The 15,245-nt window shown below is 41.0% G+C and overlaps 1 protein-coding gene across 2 annotated transcripts in view; it reads left to right on the top strand.

Moving 5' to 3' along the window:
- The window catches only part of LOC117269998 (ras-related protein Rab-27B-like), a 95,746-nt gene that overhangs the window by 39,633 nt on the left and 40,868 nt on the right, over window positions 1–15,245 (top strand). The window contains exon 1 of one of the 2 annotated variants that reach the window (XM_033647394.2): window positions 5,312–5,577. The exons of the other annotated variant lie outside the window; for it this stretch is intronic. The gene's annotated coding sequence lies outside the window, so the exon portion shown is untranslated. Of the gene's footprint in view, window positions 1–5,311; window positions 5,578–15,245 lie in introns of those variants that run through there. 2 annotated transcript variants of the gene reach the window in all.

Below are 15,245 nucleotides of genomic sequence, written 5' to 3'. Positions count from 1 at the left end.
TGTTGTGGTACGGTGGCCTTTAAAGGCCTAAAGGTCATCAACATGAGCTGCATGATGCTTCACTGCTTGGACACATGTAGACTCCAAACCAGCCGAGAGAGGACGGGGGATATTTTCTCTTCAATTATTTAAGCTTTTTTAACGTTATCTGTCCACACATGCTTACAGTTTCTCGTACACCAAGTCAGACTCTGAACACTGGTGCCTGGGAAGACACCAGTGACATTTACTCTTTGTCTGTAAACACAACATGTATATGTTATATGTATGAAAACTCATTTTTCATATATTTCTTGAGCTAAAGGCTAGACAATGGTTGTCTAGACACTTTCCCTGTAGTACAACTAGGAGGAAGGAGGAAGTAGATTTTGGTAACCACAGTGTGATATGCATTAGCACATGAACGATGGGGCTTCCCCTGATACATCAAAAAACAAGGAGTGACACAGAGGTATGCCTGTGTCCTACTCACTGGACTCTGGCAGTTCCTGCGTTTATTTCTTCAATAGTTTTGTGTTACCAGAGAATAGTGGTGTAAATCAACAGTTTCATCATGATACAGTGTTATATCAATTCTTTGGACAATGATAAGATATTTGCCGATATTTCAAGGTCTGCCACAGTACAATTCAATGCGATTTAAGGCCTTACAATTGATATGAGACAATACTATATGCCCATTTAATGCAGTCGGTTACAGAAGATGCAGCCATGCCTTTCTTTCTTGGTTTTGGACATAAAAGATAAAAATGACACATAAATAATGTAAGTAATAGTAACCGCTTAGGTGCAGTAAACAGACATAAAAACAGACAAAAACATACACAAAGCACTGGAAATGTCTCATCAGGGAAAAATAACCTTTTAGTTTATTGCTCTTAAACAGTGGTTTCTCGCCAAGGTGTCGCGCCATCCACCATCCCCTCCACCTCATGATGAGAAACTCCGGTCATATACTTGTAATCTGAACGTCACTTTGGAAATGTTGATATGATATGTGTGAAATGTGCACATATAAGGTATCCATCATTTGCAGAAACATACATTGCCAACATTTTATTGTGGCGACTGGGACCAGACCATATAGCACAGTGAAATCACAAAAACTATGCAACAAAATGAACCAAACTTCACTTGTCAAAGCAAACAATTTAATTATCAATTTAAAGCCAATAAGTTTCAGGTAAACTGAAGTGGCTGATTGTGTGATAGAAAGGAGAGGAGGAGGAAGAAAGAGTGAGAATCAGAGTTGTATCCTCTGCCATTTCACCCTTCCTCCCTCTGCTTTGCTTTTGTCTCCTTGTGTTATCGTCACTAAAAATGATTGACACTTCTAATGAAGCGGTCATGGCTGCAAGCCAGCTGTAGACACACGGCTGCTACGATGTCGCTCGTAGCAGACTGCAACACAAAAAAATGATCGTAGCTGGGCGGAACTGCTGTGGAAGTGGTAATATTCTCATTAGCTGTAGTAAATATCAGTGGGTGGAGCCAGAGAAAAGGCAAATACAGTACTTTCATATAAACAGCACTGGACACATGAACAATAGATAAGTAATAAAACGAAATCTAACATAACCCTAAAAAAACAACCATAAATAATATTATGTACTGAAGCTGTGATGTAACTTTGAAAGCACCCAGCAATATTGAGTCTTGCATTAAAAGTAAACTTAATTTGAAATAGAACACGAGAGTAAGAAACCCTGCAGCTCCGCCCACTGCTCCACTGAGTAAGCATCAACACTAAAAACTAATATTTAATTTAACCCTTAACATGAAGTTACATAATCTAACTATAAAGCAAGGAATCTGTGTGTGTGTGTGTGTGTGTGTGTGTGTGTGTGGTCTGCATAGCATATTTTGAAAACTGTTCGTCTTTATTACTTCACATTTGGCAGGTGTATTTCTGGGGACCCAGGAATGCGCCTTGACGAATTTAGTGTGATTTGGACACTTGACACATTCAATATTAATAAACTTTGAATAAACAAGCAAAAAGCGCTCTGTGGCTCTGCAGCAGCGGTGGGGGTGGAGCTTTAGGGCTCTTTGGACAGCAGACTGTGAGCATGTCTGGCCATGTGTACTGCACCATGTTTCTGACTGTGAATTGCTGCATTAACTTACAACCAGGAGTGAGAGAAGGCTGGTATGGTCACAAAACACAAACGTTTCTTTTCAACCAAGACAGCGAGCTACATTTCATCAAAATGCATCACTGCCTGACTTTAAGGTGAAGCTGTGACAATACTCTTCATATAGCGTACACTTAAACTGACATAGATTTTCGTCTTAGGTGGGATTGTTTTTACTGTAGATGGCTAGTCTCGCCACCAGACAATCAGAGATCTCCACCTTCTGATAGTCTGGGGACACTCCTTTCTAAAGTGTGTTTAACACACGGGAGAAAATGGCCGGCAACGAAGCAACGCCTCTTGCATTTTTTAAAAGGACACGCCCTCCCGGAAATGTGCGCTCCCCCTTTTCTCATCCGCAAGGAAACAAACACACAGAGAGCTTGAAAATGGATGCCGAGAGATTTAACTCCGTTTTATCAAACGTGTGCTCAGTCCACAAGACTGTGGAAATGAAGGACTTACAGCAACTTTGTTTAAAACTTTTAACGCAGTCGGACTATGTTTACAAGCACAAGAGTTCAGCGAGCCACCAAAGGACCACCCTGCGGATTTACTATTGGTTCTGCAACGTAGGGAGTTTTTTTAAACTCTGAAATTGTATCTGCCCATCTAAACACAAAATCAGGGAGAAAGTCATCAGCCTTTAGTTAAGCAAAGCGTCTAAAGACTGACTTGTGAGTCTAATAGATGGCATTATGTTTTGTTGCTGACCCCTGCACAGCAGTAGATTACTTAGCTTCCACATCAGACTCCAACCTGCTCCTCCAAACTGGTGGCATGCTAGCTGACATCTACTGTATGTAATGTATAGTCTATGGATAAGTACCCCATATAACCCCACTTCAGAAAAACTTAACTACCCCTTTTAGCAGGATTTATACTTAGCCTACATACAAACCTATAGGTGCGGACACACCAAACCGACATCAGAATTAGCGGCGACGAAAGCCAACTGTTGTGTCATCTACGTCGCCTCACGTCGCCCTGTGTCAGTTGCATTTGAACACACTACACGGACTACATCCGATGGCCAAGTAGCACATATGTTCTGCGCCTGCGTGACAGAGAGCGGACTGAGAGAGTGGTACATCCTGTCAGTCTGTGCAGCTGAGCACCACAGCACCTCCATGGACTATTACATCCAGAGGGTCCTGGCATTTCCTCTGCAGGCTCCACTTCACTCAGCTGCCCAATAAACCCAGGTTAAAGTGGGAAGAAGCAGCGGATCTGTTGGGCAGCTGAGTGAAGTGGAGCCTGAGGAGGAAGCACCTATTAGCCCTGGTTTCACTACAGGCAGATTCACTGACTACAGAGGCAAGGAAATAAAACCTGAACAGCCAATCAGATTGATCTCTCTCACCAACAAGCTCCGCCGCCGATTCAACATGCTCAATCAGCCAAAAAGCCGCAGACGCCGAAGTGCCGACGGTGCTGGACACACCGCAAAAACTAGGGCGACAGACGCTCACCGACGGTCAGCCGTCGACCAAAGTGAGGCTGTCGGTGAGTGTCTGTCGCCCTAGTTTTTGCGGTGTGTCCAGCACCGTTGGCACTTTGGCTTGGTGCATCAGGGCCTTGAGGCATTTTACTTTGTATAAATTAGCTCAGCAGCTAGCAAACATTTCCTCTTCTCATATAAAGCCAGGGACAACAGCAACATTTAACAAAGGTAACGGTACATAATTCGGCTCCATTACAACTCACAAGGTTCACCTACAAAACAACTGTCTTATACTAAACACGTTTTCCAAACAAATACAACATGCTAACGTTATTAGTGCCAGCCTATGATATTTTACATTGTATAAATTAGCCTGTCATCAAACAAAGTTTTCCTCTACTCGTGTGAAGTCAGGATAAATCACACACAAGACTTAAAATGCTATTTTGTGGAGACAACTTATTGTTTATCTTCACAATTTATTGTCTCTTATATATGAAATTAAAGTAAATAAAAGCTTTGTTTCCACTGAGGGAAATGGTTTCAGCTTACAGAAATAGGAGGTCTGCGTCCTCGCCATGTATAGTAACATTTCTGGAGAGGTGCACGTCAGGCTACGGCTTATGCTACAGCGTAGGCTACGGAGTAGGTTACGGCATAGATTCAACACAAAAGTATAAATTCCACCTTAAGGTGACAGACCGTTAGCATTAGGTCTACAGATCATTTTCCCCCTTATGTCACCCTATCTAAGGTGAATCACCTTTGCCAAATGTTGCAACATCTGGTTCAGTTTACGACAGGCTGTGGAGCTGTTGACCATCTGCAGCTGCACTGAAGTGCCTATAGGATGAACCCCCTTTTGAATATTTGTTGTAGTGTATTCACAGTCCATCCTGAAGGTGCAGTCAGTTTTGCAACATGTAGTAGGCTTGACGGATGAAATACAGATTCTCATTTCCTCCATTCCAGAATTTACCTGGGCTGTCTGGATCATTTCTTACCTTCTTCCTGTTTTACTACTGCGTACTGCACACACACTCACACACACAGAGTTTCCTCCACCAGCATGACCTGAGGCTGCTCTGCACTTACTAACTGATAAGGCTGTGTGTACGTGTGTGTAAGTGTGTGTGTGTGTGTGTCTGTGTGTGTGTGTGTGTGTCCAGAGCTCGCTTACAGTAGCTTGGCCCCACCCTCTCATTACACAGAGGAGCGGAGGGAGAGAGACAGAGAGAAGCAGAATTTAACAGAGAAGGAAGAGGAGGATAAAGCAGAAAGCAAGAAGGCTCAAAACTGCATCTGGACCTCAGTAGGTAACTAACCAGTTAGTCAGCCAGGTAACCAGTCAGTCCGTGATGCAACCAATCAGCTACTGGTTAAAATTTGTAGTGAGCACAGAAGATTGTCAGGGAGAGCTGGACTGGTTTATCTGTTAGAATAAGTCAGTAACAGAGCAGACAGTGAACTAGCCAGTTGCTCAGTTAGTTAGTGAGATACTTAGTAGGTTGGTCATTTAGATAGTCTTTTAGTCTTTGGTTAGTTGGTCAACTAGTCACTTAAGCAGTTTATAAGTTAGTCAGTCAGATGTTTAGTTCGTCATTTAGTCAGTCATTTGGGTATTAGCCCAATCAGTTAGTGAGTTTGTCAGTTGGGAAGTTTATCAGTTGTACTAAGTTAACTCTGGTAATTTAATTGGTAAGTCTTTTATTCAGACAGGTATTTGGTCAGCAGGTTAACTGTCAAGACAGAGCTGTGAAATTAGTCATCCATCTATCCCTCCAGCCAGGCAGTGAGTCAGGTGGTCGGTGAGGGGAGTGGCTCTTTCCTCTGCTGCCTCCAGCTGATTGCAAGTCAGATATCCAGCCTCCCGCTCGGTCGCTCCGTCAGTCAGTCAATCAGTTGGTGTAGATGCAGGGCTGCTGGTCAGCTGCTCTGGACGGCTCGTATCTCCCTCAGGATCTCACACTGTTGAATCAGCTGAGGAGCCACCGAGAGGTAAGGAGCTCAGACACTCGGCAGGAAATTTGTTTGGCCAGTTTGTCGAGTACTTTTCGGAGTAGGCATGTGACAGGCTGCAGGGTGATGTGGCTGATACAGGGGAGGATCTGTGTGCAGATGTACAGACAAAACCGCAAAACAAAAAAAAGAAGGGGTTTTAACAAGGAAATGCAGTCGGTGCATCTGTCGCTGTGGAATGTGATCACACCCTTTTTCTACAAGTTGATAACTGTTGCTGTGTTGTTGCGCTCAGCTGCATCATCCAGGCCGCTTGTTATCTGGGCTCTGAGTTGTGGCTGACCGGCGGGGATGTATAAGCTGGTCATGAATTTTCCCTCATGCTCAGTCTCATGATAGTCGTGATGTTCTGAAGGAAGGCAGGAGGCTCACGGCTGTTGTTTTCTACTTAAACTTGTTTTGGTAAGGGATGATTTCAGTGTCAACTTGGTGTTGTGATGAGAAAACCAGTTTGACTTGTAGTTGTTTGTTTATAATTTTCTGGAAAAACCTTGTATTGCATCACCTGAAACAAGCTCATGTCACTAATATAAATTGTTGATTTTAAGATCCAGCACTTTTTGAAACAGAGGCTTGACAGTCAAAAAGATGCAGATATAGAAAAAGAAAAAAAGGTCGGACAAGACGATTGAAGAAAAGATCAAGAAAGACAAACCATAGATGTATAAAGAGAATTGGACACAGTGTGGAAGGTGGGATCCCATTCATTCCTATTAATGTTGCTCTGTGGTGCATGAAGCCAAAGAAGCTTGATTGCCATGGCATTGTGGACCCCATAGAGCAAACACACTAGAGACTTACGTTGGCTGAGCATGGCCAAACGGTGCCAAATGTGTCTAAGCAGCTAAATTCCGTCACCCGAGCAGCCAACTTTCTCGTCTACCCCTCTGCTAACTTGAATAGGGATACAAATCATTTAATTGTGTGGCTCTTCTTGACTCTGGAAATGTTATCAGACTGAATGGATCAAATCCTGATTGTGAAATGTATAATTTCACAGGGGTTGTTACACTCAAACAATGTATCCACTGCTTTACAGATGCCTCTTTTACAATCTGACAATGGAAAAAAATGTTTTTTGGGCCCCGTGGCATCACGTGACAGACCCGGAGGTTGTAATCCCTCGTTTGCCTACTGTGCAAAATGTGCTTCAAAGCCCAGCGCTGTTCCTGAGGGCTTCATACACACTTATAAACTGAAAATTTCAGGATGCCTCCTCTAGTAAGACAAGACTAATTTGCACTGATTTGGCTTTTTGAGACTTAAAGGGAGGCTTTGAAGGCAAATGTTTGATAAGCATAAAGCTGTGTGTGCAGCCAAAAACAGGATTTAAATTCCAATGTCATATCTTTAAATTTCAGTCACAGCAGCATTTATAACGGCTTGCAGGGAAGGTTGTAAGACAGGAGTCAATGTTACAAATACATCACATGAAACCCCATGGAAACCTGATGTGTTGTTTCTTCAGTAACTGAGCTAGCTACCCTGTAAGGTGACAGTCTATAAGCTAGCTAGCTCAAAGAGCTAATGTGTCTAAGTAGCACTAGCACATTCTTTGCTGCCTAGCACGTAAGCAGTTAGCACACCAGCTCCAGTAGTTCACCAAGAAGCCCTGACAAGTAGTTACTACTTATGTTACCAAGGTTTTAAAACCAAATATTTAGCGATGACAAACAGACTAACGACTGATGTGACCAGAGCTTAAGTCTGGATAGCTGAGCAATTTGCTTCCCAGTGTCACATCAAAAAGGTATCGAATTGCAGTGATTTTGATTCGGCAGCAGTCTTAGGGTGCTTTCGCACCTGCCCTGTTTGGTTCGGTTCAATCAAACTCAAGTTTGTTTGCTGCTAAGTGCAGTTCACTGCCATCGCACTCAGGTGCGCACCAAAACAACCAAACCAAGACCTTCTTGCAGAGGTGGTCTTAGTCCGGTTACAAACGAACTCTGGTGCGGTTCGTTTGTGGTGAGAACGTGTTCCCGAACTCGATCTGAACCGACTGCAGTCACATGACACATTGTTTGGGTTAAACATGAGCATGTTACAGTCCTGGAGGATTATTAATGTGCGCCTCCTCCTGTACTGCCTTAATATGCACATTCAGCACATCCAATGCATCAAAACATTGTTTTCTAGTTGGAGCCGCGCCTCGTTTTCAAACTGTATGGTTTGACTAAAATGAACAATGACAGCAATATAGTCCACAATGAGCAGCGCTAAAATCAACCTGCGTAGTTGTCCCTCCATTGTGACATTAGAAAGTGTCACATTTATCTTGCAAGTGTACTCTTCTTCAATGTTTTGTTTACTTCCTGGATTTTTCCCACATGGAAATTCTGACCAATCAAGAGCAGCATTCTTACGCAAGGGATTTTATCTGGTCCGCTTGTAAATGCTGCCCTGATTCAGACCAAAGAAAGACAACTCTAGGTCTGAAAGCACCCTTAAAGGGTGAGGCTGGTGATATACATTTTTCTTGCTTTTGAAAATTCTCACAAAAAAAACAAAAGGAGCTATGACACCATCTTGCTGCCATTAATGCTCACTAGAGCACCAAAATGTGTATTAATCCACCACTGAAAATAGTCCCCATCAAATTAACTATTTACCCCAGTTTGAGTAATGTTTGCTGAAAACTACAATGCAAAGCTGTTTCAGGGATTAGCTGTAGGAACTGAGGGATTTAGGGCTGAGAGCAAGAAGCAACGTTGTCAGAGCGTATTGAGAGTCGGACTAACACATTGTTGGTTTTAGTGTTTATGTTGGAGTTGTTGACAATAAGAAATATATAGAATAACATCAGCCATGTTCTTAAGGAAACTAAGGTGATTCTTTTCCCTTTCCCTTTCTAAAAGCTCATTTCTCGAGACACAACATATACTACACTAATCTGTTGTTGAATTCACCCGATGAGTGTAACCAATAAATTTCCAGCTGGATTTGTACTCCTGTCAGGTCAGGTTTCTTTGATGTCTGGTGTACTAATTGTCATCCAGGGCACACTCTTTCATTTCACCAAACACTTTTTGAATGTGACTTGTGAAGTTGACTGAAAGCAGCCTGTCATAGGAGCCTCTTGTGCTGTGTAGGAGAAAAACAAAGCCCATTAGCTTTGTTTAAACAGCATTATCTTAAAACTAGTTTGACTGCACGGGGAAAGCAGTGTAATTTAAAGCCTGTGAGATGTTAGAAAACAGTAATTAGCTGCAGGGTTTACTGGATGTAAAAGTGTTTGTGTGAAATGTCCGTGTGATGATAAATGTATGTTCCTCCTGCTGTTGTATCGGAAGCATTTCCTCTTTTATGATTTATACCATCTGAGATTCTGAGGTAAATATTTGACTCAGGCATGCATACATAATTGTGAAAACACAGAAGCCATTTTGAAAATAAAATGACATGAGCTTGTTTGTTTCTAGTATGTGAACCCCTCCGCAGTAACACAACACAGAAACATGTTAATATTGATGTCTTGCTCTCGGCCAAATTTGAGGCACTGAAAGAAAAGAAAAACAATTACATAGCCCTGATGTTAAAGGGACAGTTCACCCCAAAATCAAAAATACATATTTTCCCTCTTACCTGTTGTGTTATTTTTCAAGGTAGATTGTTTTGGTGGGAGTTGCTGTGTGTTGGAGGTATCGGCCATGGAGATGTCTACCTTCTCTTGAATATAATAGAACTAGATGGCACTCAGCTTGTGGTGCTCAAAGCGCCAGAAAAATACATTTGAAAACCTCAACAGCAATGTCTGTTTCTAGAAATCATGATCTGGTTACTCAAAACAAAAAAAAATCTACAGACCATGTGAGCAGTTTCTTTAAGGAGGTATTTTCTTTCTACCGGGTTCCTAAACGCAGCGCAGGTGGAGCTCTCCATCATTTCTTTTATCTTTGGACTCAGCAGCAGTTTGTGACTCGCAGGGTGCATCATTGATCTGTCGAGCTGTTCAAAGCTGATCGGATCAGAGAGGAGCAGCTGCTGCAAGTGAATGCAAACTTTTAGACCCAGCAGAATGAACGGTTAAGTTTCACTTTCAATGCGCTTGACGTTCTGCTGCTCTCCCCCCAAGCACGCTCTGCACTGCAACAGTGGTGATATTAAGAACTGAACGTGTTCTCATAGCACTCCTAATGAACTGCTCCAGCTCCAAAACATGGAAATATATTTGTGGCACATTAGAGGAAAAATATGTATTTTAGATTTTTGAATGAATTGTCTCATTATGGCTTTAAAAATACCATGTTTTGTTATCCTCTCACACTGTTAAAGGACCTACCTACTTACCAATGTCCCCAGCTGTAAAAATGTTCTGAAAAATACCGCTTAGAAAAGGCCAGCCTTGGTTTATTTTGTCCAGCTAGGCTTACTTCCTCAATAATGAGATGCTCTAAAAAAACCACATCTTTAGTCTTGAAATAAAACTGTTACCTGTCAGTGACGGATAAGCATGATGAACCACAACAGCAACTAAACTGTCAGCCTTAATGTTTGTGTCAAACAACATGATTTATATAGCTGAAATAATTCCTATGATACATGAGAAGTCATTTATTGCACTCATCATTCCCCTCTGTCCTCTCTCTATCTGTGTTTAACAAGTCAGGCATGTGACATATTGGAAGTGTAAAACTCCCCTCTGTCTATTCATAGCGGAGGACAGAGCGAGCAGACTTTAGTCTGCACTGTAATCTAACATATTAAACAAGTCAAATCTGGGTCATGTTCTCTTTTTAAAGTAATAGCCTAAATGAATAAGTTATAATCTTCTGTAGGTTTTTAGTATTTAGATTGTGAACGTGAGTGTTTGTGGTTCTGTTTGCCTGAAGTTGGGTTTTCACAGATGTAGTGGACAGTGTGGTGTGTAAACCATTTCCTGTGGGTAGTAAGTATAGTAAAAGGAGGCCGGTGGCCACAGAGCTGTCCATCAGCATCAACAGTAGAAGTCTCAATGATCCTGTTTTAGAGAGGCAATTCAAGGCCGTAATAATTTGAATCTTATAGTAGCAACTGGACACTTTATTGTGAAATGTAATACTGAATACAAAATGTTGAATTCTGACTGGAATATTTTGCTCTGAAAATGATAATGTATGTGGTTTTATGTAGGTCGTTATCTCCTCATTTAGCAAAAGGTCATTCAAAGTGGTGCAGATGTTCAGAATCTTAATTCATGTGCGTGAATTTTGTCACGGTAGTGTTGTCTCAAATCAAACAGGGCTGTTGTGCACTTACCTGAAAATACGATTGCAACATTTGACCGCTTCTTCTCTTTAATGGCAAATTGCAACCCACAGTACATCACCATCAACATTTGACCGAGATTGTGCCTGTCAGAATATCTGCCAGCTTGTTTGCTTGTTCACCAGAGCAACGCTTCAGCTTCAGCTTTTACCCTTCCCCTCTGCTGCGTAGCCAGGATGGTGACCACTGAGGGTGAAAGGTGTTCAGTGTTCCACACTGAAATTTTTGATCGATGTAAGTACGCCATCTGGGCAATAACCCTCTGAAACCTTAGCAGATTGGCTTTATTTTTAAAACAAAATGAAACTTAAGAAATGACTGGAAAGTTGGCAAGATGTTAAAATGTTATATGAAGTAACTTAATGACTAAGATATTATCCAAAAATAAGCCAAAACAGAAAAATTAAAAAAACAAACAAAACAAAAACAAACAAGGAAATTACCTGAAAACAAGCAAAAGGAATTTAAAAAAAACAAGCCAAACAAGGAAGTTAAACAAAGAAAAGTAAAAAAAAAAACAAACAAAAAAAACAAACAAGAAAATTACCTAAAAAAATTGCTAAAAATTAAACTAAATGATATCTTTATTCATTTAAAAAAAATGATTAGAACTTAACATTTTCCTAATTTTTAAAAGATTTTTAAGAACACTTCTTTTTTTAATTGTTATTGCCTTTTTCCTATGTTTTATATAGAAACCAAACTAAATCAGGTTTGGATGCTTAAATGTGAAAGGCATTTGAATGCAGCACAAGAAAATGGATTTTGATGCAGGTTTAAAAGGGTTAATGGTACACTTAATTTTGCTGCACTTCTGAGTATGAACGCATTTACAGTATGCCCTCAAAATAGCAAGTATTAGTTCCGAAGAAAGAGAGTTGAAATACAGCAGTGGTGTTTGAATTTCACAAATTCATTTTGAGCAACATGATTTTTACTTGAGGTTTTAGATCAGATTTTACCTACCTGAATTTTAGCCACTATGAAATTCATATGAAGTAACAAAAAAACAAAGCACAGTTTTGAGTGGAGGAAGACTTAAGGATTTGATAAGGAATCGTTAAGGATTATTTGCTTCCCTTATAGTAGTGTGAACCTCTGAACTTGCATTAGAGTGTATTTTCTGTGCCATTTTCGCTAAAATGACAAATTTATATGGTATATTTTTGGTAAACACTCACAGTAAACCGAGGATTAATTTCTCTCACTGTCTCTGGTGAGACAGTCCATTTATTTCAAATCCTGAGCTCAGGTGGCACCAATAATGGCACAGAGACACTTGGAAAAGTTAGTTTGGGGAGTAATGTAAAGAACTGCAGGAGTCAAATGTGATTTGTGACTTTGGAGATTTAAAATTTAAATTTATGCTCAAATTAAGCGTTGTTCCTGTGGCGAAAGTCCATATGCCACTGTGGTACATTCTCTATTCAATAGCCTGACAAATCTGTAATGAAACAAAAGAATAAAGACTTCACAATAAGCCCATCTGTTACGTAGAATTGGTGATATGTCACTCCACATGCTCTTGGAAATTGAATACATAAATCAAAGTTGACATGAAAACTTTGGAACCTAAAAAAAGAATCAGAAAAGGGTCACACAAGGAAACGCTTAACTAGATTGAGGAGTAGCAAAGCAGAATTGTTGTGATTATTAGATTAAATTAGACACAACACTGAATGCTTCTACTTGGTAAACAGACTTCAGTTGTTGTTGACTGTAATAAAAGCAGAAATACGTTTTTCTCTGCTTATTTCCATCTGTTAGTGACTGAAACACATGCCAAAAGTCTGTTATTGTTGGTACTAAATATAACGACAGGATTACAGACACACAAATAGAACACGAGATGAGCTACCTGACAGTGTAACAGTATATCTACTTTGAGTGATTAAAACGTTGAACATGGATATACTGTAGCGGTGAAGCTGTGAAGCCAAATCATCCTGCTTTAGGACCCAGTAGAAAACAGAGAGCAGGGCAGGCGCTACAGTTGATAATGATGCTGTTTATTTTAATGTCCTGGGGCGAACAACAGGACCAAAAACTCAGTCAGCCGACTGATCACGTGACCTCCAACTCAATAAGGAATGAAACAGAGTAGACTGAAGGAAAAGGAGAGACGGGTTGAGAACACAGGAGAGAAGATCGCAAAAATAAGGCCAGGAGAAATCATTAAGGATCTCAACCACCTGCATAAGTGCCATATTCACTCTGCGGGGGCCGTACACACTACTTACTCACATTATGAGTTGCTGTGATAAAATTCATGCAAGTTGGATCAGCCTGTGATTTCTGAATCCAGCCCGCAGTGGGTTGGTGATTTTGGTTTCCATTGACTATTGTTTTGTCATTTTGTTCTCAACAAACATAAAAAGCAGTGTCTTAAAATATGTTAAATATTTCTTTCGTTTACCAATTCCAGTGTCTAAATATTCTTAAATATATTCTCAAATATTCTGACATAGTGACTGTCGAAACAGACAAAAATGATGTGCAGTGTGAACCAGGCATAAGAGATGAAGTTCATTGCTCTTTGAAAGGGTGTACTTGCATTATTTTGCTGTTATATTATCTTTATATCAGTGACATAAAATGGTTTCAAGTTGACAATAATATCGTGTATCGCAATTTCTTTCTGGGATAATATATCGTCCAACAAAAGGAGTTATTGTGACAGGCCTAGTTCAACAAGACCAAGAGAGCAGGGAAATCTTTAAATCTTTTTTTGTTTAATAGTCATAATGAACTCTGAGGTTTGCTGTAATAATAGAATCACCTAAACCTCCATATTACAAGTATTCCACACTTGCTGAACATAGTTGCTGTGTTTTCATCAGTTTGTTGTGTACAAGTCGACAGCTGTAAAATGTAAATGGGTTAAACTAAACACATCAGGACTGTTGGAGTCATGAGACCCACCGGTTGAAGCCCAATGCTTCACATTAGTTTAAATTCCCCAATAACAGTGTTCTGGTCTGATTGTATTTGATCAAGATTCATGTGGTTGGATTTAGTCAAATTTAAGTCCTGCACTTCAAAGTTTTTTCTTTTGTTTGAAAAGGAGGAGCTTTGCATTTGTAATTTGAAGATCCCTGGTGCCCTGAAAGACACTCTTGTTAAAGTGTGACTTGTTAGTGCCTCCTTTGTGTTTTCAGTCTCCGTTTTTGGCATCTTAGCTGCGGGGCTCTTTTGCACTGTACCTCCAAGAAATCGCTTGTCAATCAAACAGACCTGTGCCATCTACCTGTTTGCATTTTCTGTATGAGCTTCAGAATAATTCTGCATTGCAAAGAAACCACTAAATGGTAAAAACCATCACTTCCTGTGTGGTGACAGAGAAGTGCCAGACTGTGAACAAATGGAAATGCTTTCATGACCTGGATATGCTGTGAGCTGGATCACTGCTGTGTTAAAGCAACCACCGACAGAGAAGAGCAGAACATATTGGTTTAGATGGAAATGTCACAGGTTTTACTGCAGTACTGTAAACACAATCTGTTCAGTCAAGGGTCCTCATGTGCAGTTGTTCAAAGTAGAGATAAAGGAATAACAGTAGGCCATTTTATGGCTCCTACTCCAGACATGTATTTTATTAGAGTTTTAAGCAACCTCTCCCTTTACCCTTGGTCTTGATCTTTGTTTTAGTCAGCTTCTTTTTCTTATAACTTAAGATTTAGACATCCGATGGCTTAAAATCTTTCATCTAGTTAAAATATACAGTTAAAAACACGTTAAAGGTTTAAAAAGTATATTGTAAAACTAAGACTTAAAATTAGATCCATTCATCCATTTTCATCCATGTATCCGGGCCCGGGTCGCAAGGGCAGCAGGCCAAGCAAAGCACCTCAAACGTCCCTTTCCCCAGCAATGCTTTCCAACTCCTGGGGGACCCCAAGGTGTTCCCAGGCCAGATGACATATGTAATTCCTCCGGCATGGTATGGGTCTGCCCCGGGGCCTCCTGCTAGTTGGATGTGCCTGGAACACCTCTAACGGGAGGTGCCCAGGAGGCATCCTGATCAGATGCCTGAACCACCTCAACTGACCCCTTTCAACGTGAAGGAGCAGTGGCTCTACTCCGAGCTCCCTCCAGATGTCCGAGCTCCTCACCCTATCTCTAAGGCTGAGCCCAGCCACCCCATGGAGGAAACTCATTTCAGCCGCCTTTATCTGCGATCTAATTCTTTCGGTCACTACCCAGAGCTCATGACCATAGGTGAGGGTTGGGATGTAGATTGATGTAGTAAATCAAAAGGTTCGCCTTCTGGCTCAGCTCCCATTTCACCACAGTGGTTCGGTGCACGCCTGCATCACTGCAGATGCAGCACCAAACCTCCAATCCATCTTATGCTCCATTCTACCCTCACTTGTGAGACCCAGAGATACTTATACTCCCCTGCT

Source organism: Epinephelus lanceolatus, chromosome 19 (assembly GCF_041903045.1).
Source record: "Epinephelus lanceolatus isolate andai-2023 chromosome 19, ASM4190304v1, whole genome shotgun sequence".
In the NCBI taxonomy this organism is placed as follows: domain Eukaryota; kingdom Metazoa; phylum Chordata; class Actinopteri; order Perciformes; family Serranidae; genus Epinephelus; species Epinephelus lanceolatus.
This window is presented reverse-complemented; position numbering and strand designations above follow the sequence as displayed.